The 7,083-nt window shown below is 43.4% G+C and overlaps 1 long non-coding RNA gene across 1 annotated transcript; it reads left to right on the top strand.

Annotated features, from left to right (window-relative positions):
* Nucleotides 1–256: 256 nt before the first annotated feature.
* LOC146347158 (uncharacterized) lies at nucleotides 257–6,804 on the top strand. Its single transcript, XR_014789854.1, has 3 exons — nucleotides 257–348; nucleotides 991–1,108; nucleotides 5,416–6,804. It is a non-coding gene; the product is annotated as an uncharacterized LOC146347158 (long non-coding RNA).
* The last annotated feature ends 279 nt before the right edge of the window (nucleotides 6,805–7,083 follow it).

Here is a 7,083-nt window from a genome sequence, read left to right as displayed (position 1 = left end):
AGGGCGTACACTTAGAGTTAATTAAGAAACAGGGTGCTTCTGAGCACATGCTCAGGCCAGGAATTTGTTTTAGTAGCAGAATCGAGCTTGCAGTTCTTTCACACAGAAATCCATCTCTGGTTTCTCCTTAGCATTCTCCATTTCACCAGTCAAATTTAGGGAAGAAAACCTCATTGTCCTTGGTTTTGTTCAGCGATAGTGTTGTGTATGTTCCATGTCAAGCCTTTAGGGGGCTTCTACAGTCTCTGTGTATATCAGTGCAGAGCAAGCAAGCAAGCAATATGTCTTCCTAATAATGATGTTACTAGAGTGCTGTATCCAGGGGGGTGTCTCCACAAGCGATTTACTGTGAGTTTGCTGTGTTTGGAGGTTGTTCAGGGCACATAAGGTCATGGCCATCCTGTCCAAGGCACAAAAACCTTGGAGTTTTGTGCTGAAAAACCAGTTTTTCTGCAACCACTTTTACTGTGATTATTTTCCTTAATTGGGCTTGTCTGCGCTTGTGTTGTGGTGTGCACCAACTCTCCGCATTTACTCCGGCGTGATAGCCCTGCCCAGGGGTGTTTTGCCAATGTTTTCTCAACCTGTGTTTTCCTGATGTTTCCGCCATTTTGCACATTGAAGGGGAGTAGCTACCCCTAGAGCACTATAGCATTATCGTGAAATAGCGCATTTGAATGGGAGTAGCTATACCTGCTGTTGTGCTACTGTGGTTTTAGAGGGATAGTAATATAAAAAAATGGGGGGGGAATTGGGCATAGCTTGGGAAGGCAGGTGCTAACACACACTGGCCAGAGAAAGCAGAAAAGGTAGAACAAGGCAAGGGTGGGAGGAAGTGCGAGGGAGGGAACAGGCTGTCTAGGTGATTATGTGGATGAGACTCTAGCCAGTAGCCACCCAAACAATTCACGGTAAACTGCCATGTGACCTGCTGAGAGCCTCAGGCTAGTTTTGGAATAATCCAGGCTTTCAAGCCCCATGTGTCCACAGATGGAGCAGATTCAACTCCAGTAAAAACCTCAGCAAAGTGGAGAGCTAAACCCGTTGCCATGGAGATCTCCCCCAGGAGTAAGCAATGGGACACCCAGATATAACAGTGTCAACAAAGGTAGGATTGACTCTCATGTTGCTGTATTACTGTAACTACATTATGAGCTATCAGGGAAGGAGCTGGTAGATGTGAGAGACTGGACTGGTTAGATTGCAGTAGGCTAGAGGCCTTGTTATACAGGCTAGGCTTAAGGTCAGGCCTCAAGTAAGAGAGTTGGGGAGGCATGTGAGGTGACCAGATAACAACCTCACAAAGACTGCATTTTTAGAATGGGGTCCCAGAGAGAGTATTTGTTGTTGTTGTTGTTCAGTCGTTCAGTCATGTCCGACTCTTCGTGACCCCATGGACCATAGCACGCCAGGCCTTCCTGTCCTGCGCTCTCTCCCGGAGTGTGCTCAAGTCCATATTCATTGCATCGGTGATGCTATCTAGCCATCTCATCCTCTGCCGTCCCCTTCTCCTTTTGCCTTCAATCTTTCCCAGCATCAGGGTCTTTTCCAGTGACTTTTCTCTTCGCATTAGGAGAGAGAGTATATGGAACTCTTTAATGTTAATGAAGAAGACTGGCCCACATACAGTATATTGAATACCTTGAGTGATATTTGCACTCCATGATACCCCAGAGGAAAAGGAACTCCCTGCATTGCTGAACTATAGGGTGTGTGTGTGTGACAGAGAGAGTCAGACATACCACTTTCTTTTTACTTTGGTATATACAGAGAAGCCATGCTACAAATCCTTTGTTGAAACTGTGAGTCTGCTACAGGAACATTTTGCACCTAGATCCCTGGAGATTGCTCAGAGTTTTAGATCTCACAAGCATAACCAGCAGCAAGTAGAAACACTTAAGGCTTATGGAGCTGCACATCAAAGGTTAGCAAAATGCTGCAATTTGGGGGACACCCTACAAATGGCTCTGAGCCTGAGGGGCAAACTGGTTTGTGGTCTCAGAGATGAAACTATTCAGAAATGCCTCCTCACATCATCTATTCTAGAAGGCCATGGAAAGAACTACTTCCATGAAAACCTCTGCTGGTGAATCACAGGAATTTCAAGGTGTGGGCAGGAGTGACAAACCCACCCACCAATTACATTATTATCCTAGTCAAAGAAACAAAACAGAGTCGAAAGGAAGATGCAGTCACTGTGGTAACGGAGCACATAAATGACGGATTGCTATTTCCAAAATATGAGTTGCTGGTAGTGTGGGGGAAAAGGGGACACATACAAACATTGTGTAGTTCTGCCACACAGAATATAATGAAAAGGCTGGAAGGACACTATAAAGCACATGCAGTAAAAACAGATGCAGAGAATAGTGAGGAGGACTTAGCTCCATCAAGTACTGCATGTGTCTTGAGTGTTCTGTATAAGTGATGGAAATAACACCCTCTGCCCTCAGATGCATAACACCCATCATAGAGGGGAAAATGTTCAAGAATCCTAGCATTAGTGTGCAACATGCCTTCAGCTCAGGTGGGATGGAATCTGGATCCAACTTTAGAGGATCAAATGGCAAATAGGAGTTCTACATAGGTATTGCCACAGGTGCTAGATGGGAGACATGTCTTGTTTTGAGCAATGAGTCTGAAATATTTGGGGTCAGATAATGGGATAATGAGTGTTCTGTTGCATTAACACATAACATAGTGTGTGGTCCAGCGATGTCTGCTTGACATCTCTAGTTTAATACGTTCAGCTGAAAAAGACTGAAAATTATTGTTACTGTTGTCGGGCAACAGTGCAAGATTATTGATATCTCCTTTTCTCTGTCATAAGAGATAAAACACTGCCAGCCAGCTAAGATGATATACCATGAGGTTTTAGAAAGGAGTGTTCAAATGATACAGATTTTTCTTGACTCTTTAAAATGATCTACCCTGTGGAGTAATTTAGCACAAACTGTAATTGCCATCAGATACTCTTAAAATTAGGATTCAGGTGTGACAATAATCTTTTGAGCCAAGTGAGTTCTGCAGAGACAATTAAAGTAAAAAATAAAACATTGAGAGATTTGAGGCAAGAGCTCTGACGGTCTCTTTGTATTAATGTAGCATTGCTTTTTCCTGAGCAGGGTAGCATTTCAAAATCATCCCATATTTCCTAAAAGTTTTCTGCCATCATCTTAACTCGGTGGAAACATCCTTTGAGAACTAAACCTCTTAAAATAATATTTTTTCCCTCAGCAACCCTGAAACTTACTGAATAATTCATGTGAGCCTCCAGAATAAACACAATAAAGAACGAAGCAGTTAAATACATTTCTGGGGCTTCTCTTTACGTAGGGCATTTTACTGTTTTGCTACTGAAAGCACTTTAGCCAACAGCGTGGCAAGATGGCAGGCTTGGCTCATCTTGAGACAGGTCCAGACTCATGCCCTCTGTGAGGAGAAAATAATAGCCCGATGCACCTACAATAGGTTATATTTTAGCTCATTGCCCAATAATCCACAATCTAGTTAAACTGAAGTAGTAGCAGTTATGTGGACTTTGCCCCATCAAGTTCATTCAGGCTGAATTGGCTTAAATCCAAGAATTTAACTAGGTTGTGAACTGAACTGTTGCAAAGAACCCAAGTTATATTTAAAGTTTTCGTTAAGGCAATAATGCACACCAGGAGTACAAGTTCAGATTTCAGTAGGACTGTCGGTGTCCATAAGTGGGAGTTCATGAGTATATAACAGATGCCTGAGGATGGCTTAGTCAGACAGGTGGGGTCAGGCTAGAGTTTCTGGACCTTGGATAGATCTAAGCAGACAGCAAGGTCTGTAACTCTGGTCTGTAACTCAGCTGAAGTTCTTCTCCTTCTTGACCAGATTATACCCCACTCTCAAGGCTAGTGTCAAAGGTTGGCATGGTTGGGTGCCTGCTGAGAGCACACACTTTAGCATGGGCCCACAGACAAGAGCCCCTGGAGTTGCTCCTCTTCACCATTGCAACCTGCTTGTTCACATGCCTCCTGCTCTAGCCCAGACAGTGGTGGTGGTGAGAAGGAGACGCAGTAGATGCCACTACTCAAGTGCTCACTGGCTCTCTGCCTGTCTGAGAAGCAAGTGGTAGCAATGATGAGGAGCAACAGGATCTGGTGAAAATGACAATAAGATAGACCCACTGAGAGGGGGCCCCACTGAGTGTCTTGCCCAAGGACCCTCAAAAACTTGGCGCCAGCACTGCCCCCGCTTCCTGAAAAGTAGAGTGTCTTGAAGGGGCAATTTTATGGCCTGGACCCTAGCACTCTGTCATGTCTCAGTCAGCTCCCATCTCGTGCTTTTCTGGCACTGGGGAGCATGAGATCCTTGGTGTAAAGTTCGTCAGGAGGCCAGTTCCTTGAGAATCTGTCTCTGGGGTGTCTCTGGATCTTGTGTGGTCTGCTGTATGAACTGTTGAACATGGGCCAGAGGAACTTGGTTTTAAATTATCAGTTGGCCAGAATCTCGATGGGTGGCCTAGCTTGCACAGGCAAAACAAGACTTTTACGTAACCAAGGGATTTTCTACATGAGGCTTCTTACCTGGAAATTTACCGAGGCTTCTGCTTCTGCATTATGCCTCTAATATTTCACCTTTTAAGCTTTCATGGCCCCAAACTGTGCATATTTAAATCTGTGCATTTTCAAAACTCCCTTTGTTGGGCAGAAAAAGGGCGGGAAAATGGTGGGCGCTCACCAGACAGGATCATGGTGAGTCTGGGAGGGCACGAGTGGATGCGAGTGGGCGTGAGTGGGGGACAAGTGAGGACAGCAGCTTGGTGGGTGAAGTCCAGGGGTTGCAGGCGGGGGGCCCCCAACAGACTCCTGGACCCAGTCAGGCACCCACGACATCTCTAGCCACACGGCTTTGCCTGTGCTCTTCAAGCTAGCCTGCTGCACTCAGGTGTGGTAGTTGATACTATCTCATCACCAGTGTTGAAGTAAGAGTCAACTTCCAGCCTGTATGTGGAGGGCAGGTGCCATCTAGTCTTTTGCTTCAGGCAGGAAAATGTTTTCGGCTGCCCTGACATACCAACAAAGACTTTATTCTCCTTAATAAAGGGGACAGGTGTATGCAGAGAATGAAAAGTAATAATATTGAGACTCCATGAGAGTTTTCAGATTCTGTGCCATGTTCCACACAAATTGTCAAACAGTGAAGAAGTGCAGAATGCCAGTACTCTCAATCTCCCAGGAAGTAAACCCGCCCCAGCTCCATCACTTATACAACAGCTTGAATTTAAAACAATCTAACGGAGTAGCAATGTTATCACTAACAGTTGCATCTGAGTCCAACAGCCTATATGGCTGGCTACCTTTGTATGTCAGTGAATTGATAGGGATGAATCTGTCTATGCAGCTCTATGCTCATTAGAATGTTTTTTTCCCTTTCTAGGTCCAGACCTTAAGATAAATTTCCAACCACCGAGAGCAGCCGAAAACAGCAAATAAATCGGAAGAGACTTACTTCTTTAGCTAGCCAGCACTCTGGTAACACATAAGGGCTTTCCTGGGAATTAATTAAAGGTGGATGAGCTTCCTGTCAAGATACTGCACAGTAATGTCGGCTGGTATGAACATTGTGTTGAGGAAAGCAGAATTTGCACCTGAAGCTGTTCACAAGCAGAATGAGAAGTAGATTTTCAAATTCTTAGGTCCATTTATGCTCTTTATAATATTTTTTTGGGGGTGGAACACAACTGTTCTGATTCACTGTGGTTCGCAGAGGTGGAACTTCAAGTACAGCCTCTGAAGAGGCTTCCTGAATTATGTCGACTTCAAGGGACCTACTAAAATCCTGTGAGCTTTTTCTGCTAAAAGGTTCATAAAACAAGAGCAGTCCTAATCATATTTCTGGTGATCAGCAAAGAAGACCTCTTCACTTTATGCAGTTCCACATCCCCTTGACATCATCATTATTTTCTTCATAACACATACTGGTCTTCCTTCTAGGAGCTCATTGTGACTTCCATATGATTCTCTGGCAGTTTTCCATCTAGCCAGTTCACTTAATATTGCCAGATCTGCTTTCTCTAGAATAGAAAACTATATTGTCTGCATTCAGACCATTTGATGAGTATGTGCCCTTACTGGGATGGAAAGGCACTCTTTGCCTCCTCTCAAATCTCTCCCAGAGGTTTGGGGCATTGTCCAGAAAGAACAGCATGAGAGGTGGTCAGGGAACTGTAGGAGGAAGAGGTTACCAGTGAAAAAAATTGCCTCTCCTTCCATAAGCAAGAGCCTCCCTCTACTGGATCAAAAGTCCTTCCATCCATTAATGTTCACCATAGAATCCAACCCAGCACGTATACCTACCGTAACCATAATTTTTTTCACTAGGAGGCCAGTCCATGAGAAAACCTAATTCTACAAAACAAAACAAAAACCTTGTGGTCAGAACAAATTAAGTAAAATGTGTAAATCTGTCTAGTCTTGCAATCACTTTTTTTAGATTTTCTGGAAGCAGAATATGATTCCCTCCATAATGTAAAATTCATTTGCTTACAAAAGACTACTTTTGCATGAACCAATTAACTTAGGTTGACTTTACTGTTGCTAAATAAATAAGGGGAACTTCACAACTGAAATTTCACTCTCTATAGATTTTGTTAAAAAACATTTTGATTCTTAATAAGCCACAACTATTATCTGGACATGAATGTCCTGGCTCTGTAATTACATTAGCTCTACCATTATATTGGCATTTTCGTTTGAACATTCTACTGCATTTATTTTCAATAATGAAATATCAGATCTCAAACGATTAAAGCAATCTCTGTTCATCAGTGCGGGACTGATATTGAAAATGTAAGATGAGAGAATGCAGTACAGAGTATCTTTGTGATTAACAGGCCCATAGCGGAGGAAAGGGCAGGAGACAGCAATGCAATAGCAGCAATTGTACTTTAAATACACCCACATAAGCACACACACACAACGTGCTGTCTCAAAAGCTGTTTCAAAAGTATGCTTAAGAGGAAGATGCGATTTTTCAATATGGGAAGTAGTTAACCACTCAGAACAGGTTTAAGTATTAAAACATCTGAAATGTCCACACCTCTTA

Source organism: Heloderma suspectum, chromosome 4, assembly GCF_057233095.1.
Source record: "Heloderma suspectum isolate Gila_16-S chromosome 4, 16-S_ref, whole genome shotgun sequence".
NCBI lineage: Eukaryota > Metazoa > Chordata > Lepidosauria > Squamata > Helodermatidae > Heloderma > Heloderma suspectum.
This window is presented reverse-complemented; position numbering and strand designations above follow the sequence as displayed.